A 19,332-nucleotide genomic window follows, 5' to 3' on the forward strand; every position below is an offset into this window, starting at 1 on the left:
AGCTGTAAGAGAATTCTTAACAAAGAGACAAACCCCTCCACCTTTTTTCCCTGTTCTATCCCTCCTAAACACATTGTATCCTTTTAAATTAGCTATCCAGTCATGGCTTTCATCCATCCATGTCTCGGTTATTCCCACAATGTCATAGCCTTTGTCATTCAGAATGAACTCTAGTTCGTCTATTTTATTTTCAAGGCTCCGAGCATTGGTTACCATGCACTTTATATTTTTGCCACCACATTTACCAATTTTGTTTACATGAAATTGGCTACTTGAATTTTTACCAACCTCCTTAATCTTTACACTGTCCCCACCCCCCTCTCCACCCTCCATAATGATAGGTTCCCACTGTCTTTTTACCTCATCTTGTCTATGTATTGAGACTTTATCCTCCCGCCTCCCCCCAGATCCTAGTTTAAAATCTCCTCCAACCGTTTAGCCATCTTCTCCCCCAATGCAGCTGCACCCTCCCCATTAAGGTGCAGCCCATCCCTGCTGTAGAACCTGTAGCCGACTGCAAAGTCTGCCCAGTTCTCCAGGAACCCAAACCCTTCCTTCCTACACCAATTTCTCAGCCACTTATTTAACTCCCTAAGCTCCCTCTGTCTCTCAGATGTAGCACGTGGCACTGGCAGTATTTCAGAAAACACCACCTTGGAGGTCCTTGCTTTAAGTTTATCTCCAAGTACCTGAAAATCATTTTTGAGGACCTTCCATCTCCCACTAACTTTGTCATTGGTGCCAATGTGTACCATGACAGCCGGGTCTTCCCCAGCCCCACCCAGTAATCTGTCAATTCTTTCCGCTACATGCCGAACCCGAGCACCCGGGAGGCAACAGACTGTACGGCATTCGCGGTTTCTTCGACAGATTACCCTATCTGTGCGCCTAATAATTGAATCCCCTACCACCAGTACCTGTCTAGCCTTAGCTGCACTCCTATTCCCTTTCTCGTTACAGCAGTCTGCCCCTTGGTTGCTAAGGAGCACATCCTGCTGCAGCATTGCTACTCCTGAATCATCCTCCCCAATATTACGCAAACAAGCATACTTATTAGTGAGGGACAACTCGGGACTAGCCTCCCTGCCACTTTTTCCCCTACCCCTTCTAACTGTGACCCAACTAGCGGCTGCCTCTGCTTCTTGGTCCGGCTGTACTCCACCCTCCTCATCTTCAACGGTTCCATCCAGTGTCTGGATTGTGAGATCCAAGCTCTTCTCCATGTTGTGTATGCTTCTCAGTGTTGCGAGATGCTTATTTAGCTCTGCGACTTCCGCCTCTAACTGAGCAACACGCACACACCCAGGGCAACAGTAAACACCCTCAATCCGCTGATCAAGGCATGCATACATGTTGCAGGATGTACACTGTACAGCATAGTCCAACATGATGACTTTTGTGTGGATAAGTGACTTTTGGGTTGCAGTTTGTGATTGGTTGCTGTTTCAACAGTTCTCTAATGACAGCACCCACTACAACCTTAACCTCCCTGGCGTTCAGTTTCTGCTGGATTTCTGTGCAAAAAGTGATCCAATTCATTTTCATAACCTTTTTGCCTGTAACTTGCCAAAATGTGTCAAGCAGGGTTCTGGTATATATTTTGAATTTAATAAAAGCTTTAAACACAAAATCTAAACTAAATTGCTCCCCAAAATCTCTGATCATTTATACTTTCAAGCTGCAGCTGCTCAACCTGCACTAATATGAATGTAAAGAGAGATTGTTTGGCTGCCCATACACCGCAGGCTGATTCCCGATCGATTTCAGCTTGCCGATCCCCCCGGTATATAAATGTACCCCATGTGTGCATTTACCTTTTCTGTGTCGCCCACTGCGCGGTGCCCATTTGTTTTCAGAATCCCCCGCAGATTATTGTAGGTAGGTAGCCAGGTACAGGTGTCCCCCCAGTATAGGCTAGCTAGGTACAGGTGGTGTCCCCAGTATAGGTTAGGTAGGTACAGGTGTTACTCCATATAAACTAGGTAGGTACAGGAGTCCCCCAGTATAGATAACAAGGCACAGGTGTCCCCCCAGTATAGGCTAGCTAGGTACAGGTGGTGTCCCCAGTATAGGTTAGGTAGGTACAGGTGTTACTCCATATAAACTAGGTAGGTACAGGAGTCCCCCAGTATAGATAACAAGGCACAGGTGTCCCCCCAGTATAGATAACAAGGCACAGGTGTCCCCCAGTATAGATAACAAGGCACAGGTGTCCCCCAGTATAGATAACAAGGCACAGGTGTCCCCCAGTATAGATAACAAGGCACAGGTGTCCACCAGTATAGATAACAAGGCACAGGTGTCCCACAGTATAGATAAGGCACAGGTGTCCCCCAGTATAGATAACAAGGCACAGGTGTCCCCCAGTATAGATAACAAGGCACAGGTGTCCACCAGTATAGATAACAAGGCACAGGTGTCCACCAGTATAGATAACAAGGCACAGGTGTCCCCCAGTATAGATAACAAGGCACAGGTGTCCCCCCAGTATAGATAACAAGGCACAGGTGTCCCCCAGTATAGATAACAAGGCACAGGTGTCCCCCAGTATAGATAACAAGGCACAGGTGTCCCCCAGTATAGATAACAAGGCACAGGTGTCCACCAGTATAGATAACAAGGCACAGGGGTCCCACAGTATAGATAACAAGGCACAGGTGTCCCCCAGTATAGATAACAAGGCACAGGTGTCCCCCAGTATAGATAACAAGGCACAGGTGTCCACCAGTATAGATAACAAGGCACAGGTGTCCCACAGTATACATAACAAGGCACAGGTGTCCCCCCAGTATAGATAACAAGGCACAGGTGTCCCCCAGTATAGATAACAAGGTACAGGAGTCCCCCAGTATAGATAACAAGGCACAGGTGTCCCCCAGTATAGATAACAAGGCACAGGTGTCCACCAGTATAGATAACAAGGCACAGGTGTCCCACAGTATAGATAACAAGGCACAGGTGTCCCCCAGTATAGATAACAAGGCACAGGTGTCCCCCCAGTATAGATAACAAGGCACAGGTGTCCCCCAGTATAGATAACAAGGCACAGGTGTCCCCCCAGTATAGATAACAAGGCACAGGTGTCCCCCCAGTATAGATAACAAGGCACAGGTGTCCCCCAGTATAGATAACAAGGCACAGGTGTCCCCCAGTATAGATAACAAGGCACAGGTGTCCCCCAGTATAGATAACAAGGCACAGGTGTCCCCCAGTATAGAAAACAAGGCACAGGTGTCCCCCAGTATAGATAACAAGGCACAGGTGTCCCCCAGTATAGATAACAAGGCACAGGTGTCCCCCCAGTATAGGCTAGCTAGGTACAGGTGGTGTCCCCAGTATAGGTTAGGTAGGTACAGGTGGTGTCCCCAGTATAGGTTAGGTAGGTACAGGTGTTACTCCATATAAACTAGGTAGGTACAGGAGTCCCCCAGTATAGATAACAAGGCACAGGTGTCCCCCCAGTATAGATAACAAGGCACAGGTGTCCCCCAGTATAGATAACAAGGCACAGGTGTCCCCCAGTATAGATAACAAGGCACAGGTGTCCCCCAGTATAGATAACAAGGCACAGGTGTCCCCCCAGTATAGATAACAAGGCACAGGTGTCCCCCAGTATAGATAACAAGGCACAGGTGTCCCCCCAGTATAGATAACAAGGCACAGGTGTCCCCCCAGTATAGATAACAAGGCACAGGTGTCCCCCAGTATAGATAACAAGGCACAGGTGTCCCCCAGTATAGATAACAAGGCACAGGTGTCCCCCAGTATAGATAACAAGGCACAGGTGTCCCCCAGTATAGATAACAAGGCACAGGTGTCCCCCAGTATAGATAACAAGGCACAGGTGTCCCCCAGTATAGATAACAAGGCACAGGTGTCCCCCAGTATAGATAACAAGGCACAGGTGTCCCCCAGTATAGATAACAAGGCACAGGTGTCCCCCAGTATAGATAACAAGGCACAGGTGTCCCCCCAGTATAGGCTAGCTAGGTACAGGTGGTGTCCCCAGTATAGGTTAGGTAGGTACAGGTGTTACTCCATATAAACTAGGTAGGTACAGGAGTCCCCCAGTATAGATAACAAGGCACAGGTGTCCCCCCAGTATAGGCTAGCTAGGTACAGGTGGTGTCCCCAGTATAGGTTAGGTAGGTACAGGTGTTACTCCATATAAACTAGGTAGGTACAGGAGTCCCCCAGTATAGATAACAAGGCACAGGTGCCCCCCAGTATAGATAACAAGGCACAGGTGTCCCCAGTATAGATAACAAGGCACAGGTGTCCCCCAGTATAGATAACAAGGCACAGGTGTCCACCAGTATAGATAACAAGGCACAGGTGTCCCCCAGTATAGATAACAAGGCACAGGTGTCCCCCAGTATAGATAACAAGGCACAGGTGTCCCCCAGTATAGATAACAAGGCACAGGTGTCCCCCAGTATAAATCTGTTAGGTGTAGGGACTCCATAAAGGTTAGCTAGCAACAGACTAGATACTATTGGTGCCCTCCACCCCCAATTCACCCCCGACCCCCCCCCCCACGTTCAGTTGCCTGCCCGTTCGCTTGCTCACCATGCTGTGCAGCGCTGTGGGTGGTTTTCTTACCCATCCGCGCTTGTACGCCTGTCACCATGCAGCCGCCAGTAATATAGATCCTCCATGTTGTCCCCGAGTGTCCATCCGTCCCCTGGAGCAGCTTCTTCTACTTCTCGATCCGCCCTGCACTTCCAGTTCTAGCTGCAGTCACACAGTTATGAGAGCTGCAGTTGCGCCAGGTGCCACTGGTGGGTGTCATAGTGAAGAGACAGCTAGAATTTGAAGTGCAGAGCGAATGGAGAAGAAGAAGCTGCTCCAGGGGACAGACGGACACTCGGGGACAACATGGAGGATCTATATTACTGGCGGCTGCATGGTGACAGGCGTACAAGCGCGGATGGGTAAGAAAACCCAAAGATTGGATGCAGAATGGATGCAAAAAAACTGACTCCAATGAATGCCTATGGAAAAATCTGCATCAGAAAAATCTCGTTTAGTGGAAACAGGCCCATAGGCATTCATTGGAGTCAGTTTTTCTGCATCCATTCTTCATCCAATCTGCATGTTGTGGAAACAGGCCTTTAGGGTTTCAACAGGTGGTAGTAATAATAATAATGACACCCACATTATTCGGCTAAGTACAATATTTCAGGTTGTAGAGGGTGCTGTGGAAACCACATCCAATCATGTTAGCTTAATCTCCCTATAAGAGATCCCACTGGGTCACCTCAACCATACTAGCACCATATTGGGCAATCAAAATTGGATGTGTGTATGCATCCATAAGCGTGGTATACACTTTAAATTTTGATTGGCCAATCACTGACCAATTTTACCATCTCCATGTACTGTGAGAGTTTACCTACACACTTGCAACTTTGATCCTTCAAAATTAGTTTTGTAATAGTTTCAGAGGCCTTTGCATAACATGTACTGAGGTCCCCAAACACATCATTAGTGATTGAGCAGCATGCCAGAAAAACTGAATCTGAATGTATTTGTTATTCCCCCCCACAGCTGTCCACTGCTTGTTTTTCTCTCTTCCCTCCCCATAGTGCAGAAGACCCTGCTTAGCAGATAGCTGAACACCTTGTTTGTACGGAGAAAGGTTGCACAAAACTATCAAGAACAACCATTATTATAGGTTTGTACTGAACCTTAAAATAGTCTGCTAACATGCATAGCCTAGCATGTGTTCATGACCACCTTAGCGGTATGGACGAGCTCAGCTCGTCCATTACCGCCAGAGGGTGCCGCTCAGGCCCTGCTGGGCCGATTTTGATCAAATAAAGAGCAGCACACGCAGCCGGCACTTTGCCAGCCGCGTGTGCTGCCCGATCGCCGCCGCTCTGCGGCGATCCGCCGCGAGCAGCGGCGAAAGAGGGTCCCCCCAGCCGCCTGAGCCCTGCGCAGCCGGAACAAATAGTTCCGGCCAGCGCTAAGGGCTGGATCGGAGGCGGCAGACGTCAGGACGTCGGCTGACGTCCATGACGTCACTCCGCTCGTCGCCATGGCGACGTAGTAAACAAAACACGGAAGGCCGCTCATTGCGGCCTTCCGTGTTACTTTTGGCCGCCGGAGGCGATCAGAAGAACGCCTCCGGAGCGCCATCTAGTGGGCTTTCATGCAGCCAACTTTCAGTTGGCTGCATGAAATAGTTTTTTTTTTATTTAAAAAAAACCCTCATGCAGCTGCCCTGGCGATCTTAATAGAACGCCAGGGTGGTTAAAAAGTAAGGCTCAAATTATACAGTACATAAATCAAAATGATTTATAATAGTATTATGAAATTACATTATTTGGAGCTAATTAATACAAAGCAATTAAGGAAGAAGCTGAAAATTTTGATTCAAGGTGGTCAGTTGCATAGCACACATGTGAAAATGTGAGTGAATTGCAACAGAGACTAGACGTAGAATTTAATGCAAAACATGCATGCAGCGCATGGGCGTCCGCACGTATGGCAAAATAGGGCATTGGCCCTCCCCTGGCCAGATGCTGCCCGGCCCCCAGCCACCTCAACACGGAAGTGGCACAGCGAGCCCACCCACCCTGGAGTGGCAGCAGAGAAAGAAAAGGGAGCGTGCGGACAGCGTTGGAGAAGGGAGGGAGTCCCCCCCCCCCCCCCCCTTCCCTCAACTTTTGGGGCTCTCTCTCGCTCCCCCCTTTAGAAATTAGCGGTGCGGGCGGCAGCGCCGGGACACTTGCGCTATCCTCCGCTGGTCTGGACTGGACCAAAGCAGCGGCGCACAGATACAGAGCTCGCTCATGCCGGAAGATAGAGTAAGTGTCCCACCGCTGCTGCATGCACCGCTGAACCTGGGGGGTACCTGTCACCACCTAACCTGGGGGGTACCTGTCACTACCTAACCTCGGGGGCGTCTATCACTACCTAAACTGGGGGTCACTGTCACTACCTAACCTGGGGGGCTCCTGTCACTACCTAACCTGGGGGGTGCCTGTCACTACATACACAGGGGGGTCCCTGTCACTACCTAACCTGGGGGGGTCCCTGGCACTACCTAAACTGGGGGTCACTGTCACTAACTAACCTGGGTGGTTCCTGTCACTGCCTGAACTGGGGGGGGGCACCTGTCACTACATACACTGGGTGGTCCCTTTCACTACCTAAACTGGGGGGCACCTGTTGCTACATAGACTGGGGGGCACCTGTCACCACATACACTGAGAGATCCCTTTCACTATCTGAACTGGGGGGCACTTGTCACCACATACACTGGGGGGTCCCTTTCACTAACTGAACTGGGGGGCTCCTGTCGCTACCTAAACTGGGGGCCCTGTCACTACCTAAACTGGGAGGCTCCTGGTGCTACCTAAACTAGGGGGCACCTGTTACTACCTAAACTATCCAGGCCAGCCAGCCCAGCATCATCACCAGCCAAACAGCCCAGAATCCCCGTCAAAAAGGCCACAGCATCACCGCCAGCCAGGCCACAACATCAGCGCCAGCCAGGTTACAACATCACTGCCAGGCCTTTCAGCCCACACATCATCCCCAATTCAGCCAAAAACAGTACTGCCAGGCCAGCCAGGCACAGCAGCCAGTAGAGGAGAATTCAGAAGCCAGGTGAGAGGTGTCTACCATATTAAGGGAGCATTTATGTAAAATGCTGTCTATTTATGTGCCTCATGACTGCTGAATTTGTCTTGTTGGGAGCCTCAAGATTGCTGAATTTGTCTTGTTGAGGGCCTCACGATTGCTGACTTTGGCATGTTGAGGGCCTCATGACTGCTGAATTTGTCTTGTTGGGGGCCTCAAGATTGCTGAATTTGTCTTGTTGGGGGCCTTATGATTGCTGAATTTGTCTTGTTGGGGGTCACATGATTGCTAACTGCGAGACTATGGGATATTACATTAACCCCCTTGGCGGTATGAAAAATACCGCCAGGGGGCAGCGCAGCAGTTTTTTTTAAATTTTTTTTTTTTTTAAATCATGTAGCGAGCCGAGGGCTCGCTACATGATAGCCGCTGCTCAGCGGCATCCCCCCGCCCGCTTCGATCAGGAAATCCCGTTCAAAGAACGGGATTTCCTGGAGGGCTTCCCCCCGTCGCCATGGCGACGGGGCGGGATGACGTCACCGACGTCATTGGGAGTCCCAGGCCACCCCTCGGCGCTGCCTGGCACTGATTGGCCAGGCAGCGCACGGGGTCTGGGGGGGGCGTGCACCGCACCGGATAGCGGCGATCGGGCGCGCGGCGGCGGCGATCGGGGTGCTGGCGCAGCTAGCAAAGTGCTAGCTGTGTCCAGCAAAAAAAAAATTATTTAAATCGGCCCAGCAGGGCCTGAGCGGCTCCCTCCGGCGGCTTACCCCGTGTCTAGCACGGGGTTACCGCTAAGGAGGTTAAATGTTAACAACACGTGTATAACTTCAGTTCCCAAAGCACGGTGCTTAGGGGTAATATTTGATTCTCCCCTCTCATTTATTCCTTACATTAACTCCCTAACCAGCTCCTGTCATCTCCAACTCAAAAACATAGCACGCATCCGACCTTTTCTCTCTCATGACACAACCAAAATGTTAGTACATGCTCTTATTATATCTCGATTGGACTATTGCAATACTGTATATTGCTTGGTGGACTTCCAACTAACCGACTAGCACCGCTTAATTCTGTATTGAACTCTGCTGCTCGACTCATTCATCTCTCCATTCGCTCTTCCTCTGCTGCTCCTCTCTGTCAAGCTCTTCACTGGCTACCAATTACCCAGAGAATTCAGTTCAAACTCTAAGAGCTCGTTTCCACTATCGCGAATCTGCATGCGTCCAACGCATGCAGATCCGCACATGTAATACAAGTGGATGGGCCTGTTTCCACTGTAGCGTTGTTGAGGTGCGTTTTTTTCAGCGTGAAAAAAACGCACAAAAGAGCCAACGATTTCGCCTGCGTCGGGAATCCGTGCGAATCGCCGCTAATGTATTTAATAGTAAAAACGCATGCGTTTGTTACATGCGTTTTTACCCGCGATTTCGCGTGCGATTTCGCACCTTTTTCAATTTTATTTAGCCCTGGCAGTGTCATGGTTAATTTCGCATGGCACCCTGCCATGCGAAATCGCAGGCGAAATCGCGGGTAAAAACGCATGTGGAAACGCATCCGCATGCGTTTTTACAAGCGTCGGAATGCGGCCGAAATCGCGTCGCAACAGTGGAAACAAGCCCTTAACCCTAACCTACAAAGCTCTCCACAATCTCTCTCCCCTGTACATCTCCTCACTAGTCTCCAGATACCAACCCAACCGCAATCTCAGATCAGAACACAAGCTTCTTTTATCCTCTTCTACAATTACCTCCTCACATTCACGTGTACAAGACTTCTCACGTGCCTCACCCCTCCTCTGGAATGCCCTTCCACAGCACATCCGCCACTCTCCCACCTTTGAAATCTTTAAACACTCTCTCAAAACCCACCTTTTCCGACAAGCATATTCTCTAGCGTAGGCCATGCACCCACTAAATAACCTAATTACGCACTGCCTGTAAATATACTGTATACTTCCCCCACCTCTTGTTTCCACCCCATTCCTTTTGATTGTAAGCTCGCAAGGGCAGGGCTCACACCCTTTTGTGTCATTGAATGTTATTAATGTAATTGCTTGCACTCTGTTAGATATTTATACATTTTAGTCATCATGTTAAATTTTCTATTGTAATCAACAGTTCTGTATTCTGTATCAGTGTTCATATTTGATGTATATCATTGTCTGTATCATTATGTATCCCTTGTTTGTTTTCTTACATTGTACAGCGCCACGGAATATGTTGGCGCTTTATAAATAAATAATAATAAAAAGCTGAATCATCATCATATGAGACAATAGCATTAAACCTACTTTTTTAGCTTTTTAAAACAGAAAATAAAACTGGGAGGTTCTAAAAAAACGAATACATTTTTCGGGAGTAGGATGGATGAAATTGTTTATCTTCACAGTTTACTTGGATTTTCCATAATGTTCATGTATGAGTTAAAACGGTTGTACAGTATTTAATTTAAATTGCTGTTGCCACTTTGCGATAGATAAGTGACTTTTGGGTTGCAGTTTGGGCACTCGACCTCCAAAAGGTTCGCCACCACTGTCCTACACTATTGTCCCACCATTGCTAAGTTCATGTAAATTTGTCTCCACCCATGACCACACCCACATTCTAGTCCATGACCACACCCATTTTTTGGCGGGCCTCATGACGTGACCCATTTTTTTTGTGCTGTGCTCTCTACACAAAGTACCCCCAATTCCCCCCCCTTTTTTTTATCCCCCCCCCCCCCTTGGAAAATTATCTGCAGAGGACGCCCATGATGCAGCAAGTTAGAATAACGCGATCCATTACTGCCCAGTACTGTAAACAGGCCCATAAAATTGTATGGATAGTGAGTTACATAGTTGCATAGTTATTTTGGTTGAAAAAAGACATACGTCCATCGAGTTCAACCAGTACAAAGTACAACACCAGCCTGCTCCCTCACATATCCCTGTTGATGCAGAGGAAGGCGAAAAAACCCTTACAAGGCATGGTCCAATTAGCCCCAAAAGGGAAAAATTCCTTCCCGACTCCAGATGGCAATCAGATAAAATCCCTGGATCAACATCATTAGGCATTACCTAGTAATTGTAGCCATGGATGTCTTTCAACGCAAGGAAAGCATCTAAGCCCCCTTTAAATGCAGGTATAGAGTTTGCCATAATGGACTTCCTGTGGCAATGCATTCCACATCTTAATCACTCTTACTGTAAAGAACCCTTTCCTAAATAAATGGAGTAACCAAGCAGCTCAGGGTGACACAAACTACTAGGAATGTATAGGGGGATGAAAGGAACCAAAAAGCCCTCCTACTAAAAAAGCAAAGCTTGGTGTAATTGCCTTCTTAAAACAGAAGGAAATTTGCAATAATTCAGTTATAAATGAACATTTGTGGTTACCCACAATGCACACCTACTAAATATGCAAATTATCCCTTTCCGCCCTTGTTAAGCCAAGCAAGCATCCAGAACCGCTGGTTTATAGCAAGCCTATAGCTTTAAGTTTTACACAGCCATACCAAACCCACATGTAGACGGCCTGTTTCGGACTTTTGGTCCTCAATAAATGGCTAAAACGTTTTTCCTCCATGCGCAGATCTTGTCCTCTAGTCCTTTGAGAAGGCCTAGGGACAAAAAGCTCATCCGCCAAGCTATTATATTGCCCTCTGATGTATTTATACAGTACATGTTAATTAGATCTCCTCTAAAGTTTCTTTACTCTAGACTAAATAAACCCAGTTTATCTAACCTTTCTTGGTAAGCGAAACCTTCCATCCCATGTATCAATTTTGTTGCTCGTCTCTGCACCTGCTCTAAAACTGCAATATCTTTTTGTAATGTGGTGCTCAGAACTGAATTCCATATTCCAGATGTGACCTTACTAGAGAGTTAAACAGGGGCAATATTATGCTAGCATCTCGAGTTTTTATTTCCCTTTTAATGCATCCCAAAATTTTGTTAGCTTTAGCTGCAGCGGCTTGGCATTGAGTACGATTATTTAACTTGTTGTCAATGAGTACTCCTAAGTCCTTCTCCAAGATTGATGTCCCCAACTGTATCCCATTTATTTTGTATGGTGCTAGATCATTGGTACGACCAAAATGCATGACTTTACATTTTTCAACATTGAATTTCATCTGCCATGTATGTGCCCATATAGCCATCCTATCCAGATCCTGTTGCAATATGTCCCTATCTTCCTGAGAGTTGATGATTCTGCACAATTTTGTATCGTCTGCAAAAATAGCAACATTGCTCACTACTGCATCTACTAGGTCATTAATAAATAACATTGACATGCAAAATTGACATGCAGAATTATTCTGCAACTCACAACTGAGCGCTGTGAACTAGGCCTTAGCCAATATCGACTTGATACAGAAAATATGAAGATGATAGTCCTAGTTGAGACATTTCATTTTTTTCATGCACTGTGGGGGCAAACAACTATTTTAGCCACTATAGTTATCCTTTATGTTACATATGCATTGTAGAATTTTGTTCCCTGAAATTGTCACTTTGGGTGCAAATCCACACCACCTTAAGTTAAAGCGGACATCCAGGCTATAACACAAATTCACAGGATCCTGTTCTCCTGAGGATCCTCCTCTGACAGAAAAACACCATGGCGCTCTCTATACTCAAGATAGAGAGGCAATCGATGTTCCTTCCTTCGTCCTCCAGGACGGCCCCTCCTGAGATTGTGTAAGTCCCCCTCCCAAATCGGAAACACCTTAAGAGAATTAAAATAATTAATTGATGCAGTATAAATCCCACCTCCTCACAATCTCCCACAGTTTTTTGTTTGTTTCCCAGACCTCACCACGGAAGCACCAGGGAAGGTTGTTCCTTTCAGTAGGGGAGCCTGTTGGCACCTGCTGCACCATTTTTATTGTTTTTCTTTGTTTTTTATTTTTTTGTAAAGTATAATTTAGGCTAGTTACTGGTGTGCTGCCTAGAATAGGAAGCTAGCAGGAGGTTACCTGTTTTTTTCCTATTTTGAATGAAGGGGACTGGAGAGGTTCCCTCTCTTCATTATACTTTCTGCGGGCATGGCGGCGGTAAGCAGAGATGCCGGATTTTCCGCATGCCCGAATATGACGCAAGTTTTGCATGATAGGTCGCATGTATGTATCATTGGATACGCGTGAGCGCGTACTGCGTCATGCATAAAACGTCATGCGTACTGATCGTGTTAGACGGCTGGAAGTGCGAGTTTTGTAAACCGCGATGGCCACGCTATACACGCAGACGCTACAGCTCTGAGGGGGTCATGGTGCAGTCAAGTGGGCCCACCACAGAAGCTCAGGAGAGTGCTGCAACTGGTGAAACTGAGCAGTCAGGTCACAACCACCGGTAAGCAAACACATTGCAGTGTTTATTGCAGACTCCTGTCATATTGTTAATGGGTACATGTTAGTAAGACTCTTGGTGTTTGAGTTGTTTTGTACTACAGAAACTCAAAAGCACTTCGAAGTCTAGCTAAAGTACTAAATGTGGTTGCAAGTTGCCTGAAGGAACCTCTAAGACTTTGTTTGGTCTGTTATATCAAGGCTAAGGGCCTGATTCACAAAGCGGTGATAACTTAGTTATCACGCCTAAAAGACTTTAGGCATGATAGCCTTTGCACCACACTGGTGAAAAGCCAGTTTAAGCGTGATAAGTTTAGGCGTGATACGTTTAGGCATGATAAGTTTAGGCATGCTAAGTTTAGATAAGTTTAGATCGCGCACAAAATCCTGTACGCAAAGCAGCGCCATTAAACTCTATGCGAAGTGCACCAGACTTTGCTAGCGCAAAACTTTTGATCAGCTGTGCACTGCGGTGCTAACCCAGTTGGTGCTTAAACTTACCACGCCTAAACTTATCACACCTAAACTTATCATGCCTAAACTTATCACACCTAAACTTATCATGCCTAAACTGAGTTTAGGCATGATAAAGGGCTTTTCACCAGCGTGCTAACTGTTAGCACCGCTTTGTGAATCAGGCCCACAGTCTTATGCTCCTAGACCTGAAAGTACCACAGTAGCTTTATTTGACCTGATGAAACCCATGAAACAGGAAATGGCTACAACTTTCTCAGCTTTCAGGGCAGCTTTACCCTCTTGCCCTATGCAGGCTACACCCTTTGTTCTGGCAATTCCCTCAAATTCAAGCGTTCATACCACAGGGGAGCAGCCATATACATAATCAATTGCTTGATTGTTGGAATCGTTTAAATCTGGGTCTCAAAGTAGATTTTTTCACAATCAGGGATTGTGCATTTTGATTGAAGCATGGCTGATTACAATGAATGGCTGTGGAGCGGATTATGCAAATACGTGCATACATATTTTGGTTGGCCATAATATTCTGGAAGCAGTTATACTTTCATGTAATGATTTGTGCACAACACGTTTGGGTTTTCTGTTAATGATTTGTGTGCATACATTTTCAGATAATTATATGCATGCTTAGTTTATCTGCCAGCAGGTGTGCTTTACAGATCCTGAATGCAATGCTACTTATCAGATAAGAATTATGTGCAGAGTTTAGCACATGGATATTCTGAATGCAATGGTGCATTTCAGATAAGAGTTATGTTCAGGGATTGGCACATAGTCTGAATGCAGGGTTCTGAATGCAATGCAGAATTACATGCAAAAAATATGCACAGAAACCTTCAGTTTGCAAAGCTAATTTTCAGATAAAACTGGTGTGTAATGATTATACACAGGCATTCTGTTTGCAATAGCAAGTGCTCTTTTCAGATAATGATGCTGGTAGCAGGTGTGCTTTCAGAAGATAATTTTATGCAGAGGAGTCAAGCTATTAGCAGATGTGTTTTTACTTAATTATGTGCAGGGATTCTACACATAGACATTTGAATTGCGTATAAATAGATGCAAGGTTGATGCATAAGTTATTCTGATGGCAAGTTTGTTTAAAAAAAAAAATAAATTATAAAAGTGACAGTGGTTAGTGTAGTGGTTAAGGGCTCTACCTCTGACACGGGGGACTGGGATTAGTACCTTAGCTCTCCCTGTTCAGAAAGCCTACACCTGTTTGGTAAGGAGTCCTTGGGCGAGGCTCTTTGGAACTGCTACTGCCTACTGAGCGTACCTTAATGGCTGCAGCTCAGACGCCTTCCGTCCGTCGGGACAGTAGCGCAACATAAATGCTGAGGCAGCAATTCAGGATTCAATCCCAAGTCTTTTTCATTTACAGTCCTGAGTACTTCCTTAATGGGTTACAAGTGTTCCCAGGATCTTTATGAAAGAACATGATTTTAATAGCAGCAATTTGAGTATACAGAAGATATTTTCTAGCTTTACCTAGCTGTGAAAATGAAGGAAGATCTAAGATAATATTCAGGTTGTTTTACAACTGTAGATTATTTAGGATGGATCTGCAGAAAGGATTGGATCAAAAACACTGATAGTTTTTCAGAGCAAAGGGGGTCACAGACAAGCTATGTCTTTCATTTTGCCTGTATTCCAGCTGTTGCTTGAGCACAAGCTATCTACAAAATATTTCAAACAGCAATTCTATGTCAGTGGTTGGATAGAGAAATCGATCTGGATGTCAGATCCAGTGACACTCTCCCTTAAAATGGACTTCTCAACCCAATCTGCAATCGAATGGATTATAAAATCTATTCGTTATTACGACAGATGCAAGACTCTGGAGTTGTACAGGGCATCTGAATCTCAATTAAATGCATGACAGGTGTGCTTCACTGGAGAAAATATTCTCTTTAATCTACTGGCAGTCTGGAGTACTCTCCAGAAATGAGAGAATCGGTTGGAAAACAGATTCGTGAATCTTCACACTGGGAATTACACTTGTGACTCAATTTAAACTAACAAGTGGGACTTATATCCTATGCTCAGACATTCTGCTGGGCAGTGAACATGGTGCTTCCTTGAGATCAGCTTATCTCAAAGGAAGGGATATTATTCTAGCATGTAGGTTGAGTTGCAAACAACCATATCAGAACTGGCGCCCGAACAAATATGTTTGACAATTTGCAGCTACCTGGTTTCTGTTTGGAACAATGTTGTTCATCTTTTCTCCAGAGAGTGTGAACACTTTTTTTGCGGCACTGGGGAGAGCATACGTTTGTTTTTCCCCCTTGAAGGGTACTTCAAAAAGGGATGTAGGCTCAGACCACAGGTATTCTTTTTGCGTCAGATTGACCAAAACAGGTTTGGCATCTGCTGTAGCCCTACCTTTGGTAAAGGTGCCATTGTTCTTGCAGATCTTGGATGATCTTTGTGAAGCAGGGTCAGGCCATTTTATAGAGGCCTCTCGGCAGAGCCGGCGTTTGGGGGGTGCAAGTGGGGCAATCGCCCCAGGCCCCGTATCTGAAGAGGCCCCAAGCTGCCACATACTAGCAGCAATGAAATCGAGCAGTTACTCACCTCCTCCAAGCCGCTCCGTTGGTCTCCGAAGACTGCAGACATCCTCTCCTCCAGGCTTCTGCCTCTAGTGTCAGAGAAAGTGGAAGTCCGGAAGAGAGGATGTCTGCAGGCTCAGAGAGCTGGACGGACGACTAGAGGATCAAAGAGCAGAGCAAATGGGTGGACTACAAACAGAGTAGTTGAGTAATTAGCTCCTGCAGAACCATACAAATCATCCACAGAGAGGAGACTTGTTTAGATAGAGAGATAAGCTATGTGGTAAAGTGACTGCGGACTTGTGACTAGATACAGACTGTGTCTCCTCTACCTAAAACAGGAGTGGAAAAAAAAAACACTTGAGAGATACTAATAGCAATAGCATAGTGGCTTTGTGACCTGTGTTAGTTTTTAATTTGCTGAAAACATCTCCCAGTAGGTTAAATTCATATGAAGGGTGCCAGCTCAGCCCAGCACACAGTCTACACCTCCAGCCACAGGCTTCAGGGACTCTTTTGATCTTGTGTTTACTGACAGCATGGTGCTGTCTGTAAAAGGTGGCTGCAGCCTTCTCTGAGATCTAATTTGACCTGCCTATTGTGTAGCTATAACTGCTGAGCAATTGTAATGTATGGGTCCTTTTGTACTGGAGTTTATGTAAAGCAGCGTACACACGCCGGACTTTAGGCAACGACGAGTCCGTCGTTGCCTCCCGCTGGGTGGGCGTGCCAGCGACAGTCCGGCGTGTGTACGCTCTGTCGTCAGACTGATACGGCTGTTTCTGAGCGATCCGCCTGGCGGATCGCTCAGAAACAGCCGTATCAGTCTGACGACAGAGCGTACACACGCCGGACTGTCGCTGGCACGCCCACCCAGCGGGAGGCAACGACGGACCCGTCGTTGCCTAAAGTCTGGCGTGTGTACGGACCTTAAAGCTGATTCTTGGAATCTCACTTTTACACTTACAATGACATTGAGCTTGCTGGGCAGTCTGTAATTCTGTTGTACATATGTTTGCTCTGTAAGTCTGGACGCTCCTATATGCTTGCAAGGCTATACTGTGAATTATTATTTCGTATATAGTGCCGACATCTTCCGCAGCGCTGTACAAAGTATATTGTCTTGTCAATTAACTGTTACTCGGGGGCAGGGGAGAACTGGGACCTTTTAGCCTGGAGGGAAAACACAAACTAGAGGCCCAGTTTCACGGCAGCCCCAGCCCAAATGACGTCACACTTGGGTTGCCACTGCAGAAAAACAGCAAGGATACTAGAGGGACAGCATGACAGGTAAAGTATAAATGCACAGGCACCGTGGGGCACATAATACCTTTTGAGGGACAATGGCCGGGGTTTCCATCGTGTTCATAGTTTATTATCGCACTTTATGACCAAATCGGCCAGAGATTTCCCACCCTCTCAGATTGATACATTCAACTACTTTCCACCCGAAATAAGTCAAATTGTTGATTGGGCATGCTTGTGGAGGCACAGCTTTTAATGCGATTGGATAATAATGATTGAAGAGGTTGGTGGATTGGCCAGCCCTAAATCATTAAATGAGAGGCAGCCTGGGGGGAAATCTCCCCCCTTCCCCCCTGGCCAGTCCTCCCCTGCTCGGGGGGCCTCACAATCTAATCCCTACCATAGTCCTTTGTATGTATTGTGTAGTGTATGTATTGTAGTCTAGGGCCAATTTAGGGGGAAGCCAATTAACTTATCTGTATGTTTTTGGGATGTTGGAGGAAACAAGTGAACCCGAAGGAAACCCCCACAGACATCGCAGAACATACACACTCTGTGCAGATCCCTGGCTGGGTTTCTAACTGTGAATCCAGCGCTGCAAGGAGAGATTACTAACCACTACACCACCGTGCTGTATATCTTTGCTCAATGACAATGCAGGCACAGGGCAGCTGCAGGGGGCAGGTAGAAGCCCCAGATAAGTTAAACGCGTGTTTTGTTTTTTTACTTATATTAAGGTTCCCTTTAAAAGCCTGTGAGTGTGGTGGTAGAGTATATGGCCTACACTTATGGCTCTAGGCCACACATATAACATTCGCCCCAGGCCCCGCGTACTCTAAGGCCGCCTCTACCTCTCGGTATCTGAAGGCATGGTCTGTGTAAGAATTTATATGCTGGTTGCTATTGGCAACAGCACCACACACCTTTTGCTCGGGCACCAGAAACTCATCAGCATACAGGAGATAGAGCGGAGACAGCCTTCTTCACCTTTCAAAGGGCTTTATTAAGCATCTTGTGTTGGCATGGGCATGTGACCCACCTCATTAATTAATAATCCATTGCTTTATAACCTAGTTACAAAGAATACAATGTTTTGTAAATATCGGCTTTGTTTACGGTGTCCGTCTAACTGTCGGGGGCAGTTAGACCTGATAACCCATTATGTGACCTTCCACCAGGAACATGTTTCTGGTACATGACTGTATCATTTCTCTCCGAGAAACTCTGCTTAAAGAGACCCTGTATCTCAAGTCTTTACTAGACTTCAGTACCTGAGACTAGAATTCAAGTATACTTACATTCCAACAGTCTGCTCATCCTAAACTTTAGGATGAGCAGACTGTTGGAATGTAATGCTGGATACACACGTTGCGTTTCCGCGTTCGATGCGGCGTTCGATTTGCGTCGATTCGATTATTTCCGAGCATTTCCGAGCGCATTTCGATTATTTTTAGGTCGAATGCCATGTAAAGTATGGCAAATCGACCTAACGATCCATCGAACTGCGAATCGGACATGTTGGAAATAATCGAATCGACGCAAATCGAACGCTGCATCGACGCGGAAACGCAACGTGTGTATCCAGCATAAGTGAGGCTGTAATTCGTCTGAATTAGTAGGGCTATCACTATACAGACTTAGTCCTTAGATGTTTGTTGGTGGTGACAGCAGCGGCCAGGTGTATTGGAGAAATACAGGCCCTATACATTTAACCACCATCCATGTCTGTCCTGAAGAATAGAATTGATTTCAGGTTACCGCTCTTATTTCTACGAAACTTAGATCTGATTTCCACAAGGATCAGGGAATCTTTATCTCTCTCTCAATTAAAAAAGAGGGAAATTAAGCTCACTGGATATGACGGTGAAGCTACCACATGGGCCTCTTATGTCACATTCATAAAGCTCTATCGTTTTGGATCTACCAAGAAATCAATCCTTGGAGTGGTCCTACCCTGAGAAGCAGGGCCGGGCCGGGCCGAGGCATAGGCTGGAGAGGCTCCAGCCTCAGGGCGCAGTGAAGGAGGGGGCGCAGAATTCATTCAGCTGTCATTCCTAATTGTGTTTGAAGCAGAAAGAAATAAGAAAAGGGGATACATGGCAGTGACTGCAAGCCAGATAACTAGATATTAAGG

At 46.4% G+C, this 19,332-nt stretch overlaps 1 protein-coding gene across 3 annotated transcripts in view; it reads left to right on the forward strand.

Annotated features, from left to right (window-relative positions):
- TRPT1 (tRNA phosphotransferase 1) overlaps positions 1-19,332 on the forward strand; it is a 322,090-nt gene that overhangs the window by 33,879 nt on the left and 268,879 nt on the right. Inside the window, exon 3 of one of the 3 annotated variants that reach the window (XM_068259618.1) lies at positions 5,589-5,677. The exons of the other annotated variants lie outside the window; for them this stretch is intronic. The gene's annotated coding sequence lies outside the window, so the exon portion shown is untranslated. The remainder of the gene's footprint in view (positions 1-5,588; positions 5,678-19,332) is intronic. 3 annotated transcript variants of the gene reach the window in all.

This window comes from Hyperolius riggenbachi, chromosome 11 (genome assembly GCF_040937935.1).
Source record: "Hyperolius riggenbachi isolate aHypRig1 chromosome 11, aHypRig1.pri, whole genome shotgun sequence".
Classification (NCBI taxonomy): Eukaryota; Metazoa; Chordata; class Amphibia; order Anura; family Hyperoliidae; genus Hyperolius; species Hyperolius riggenbachi.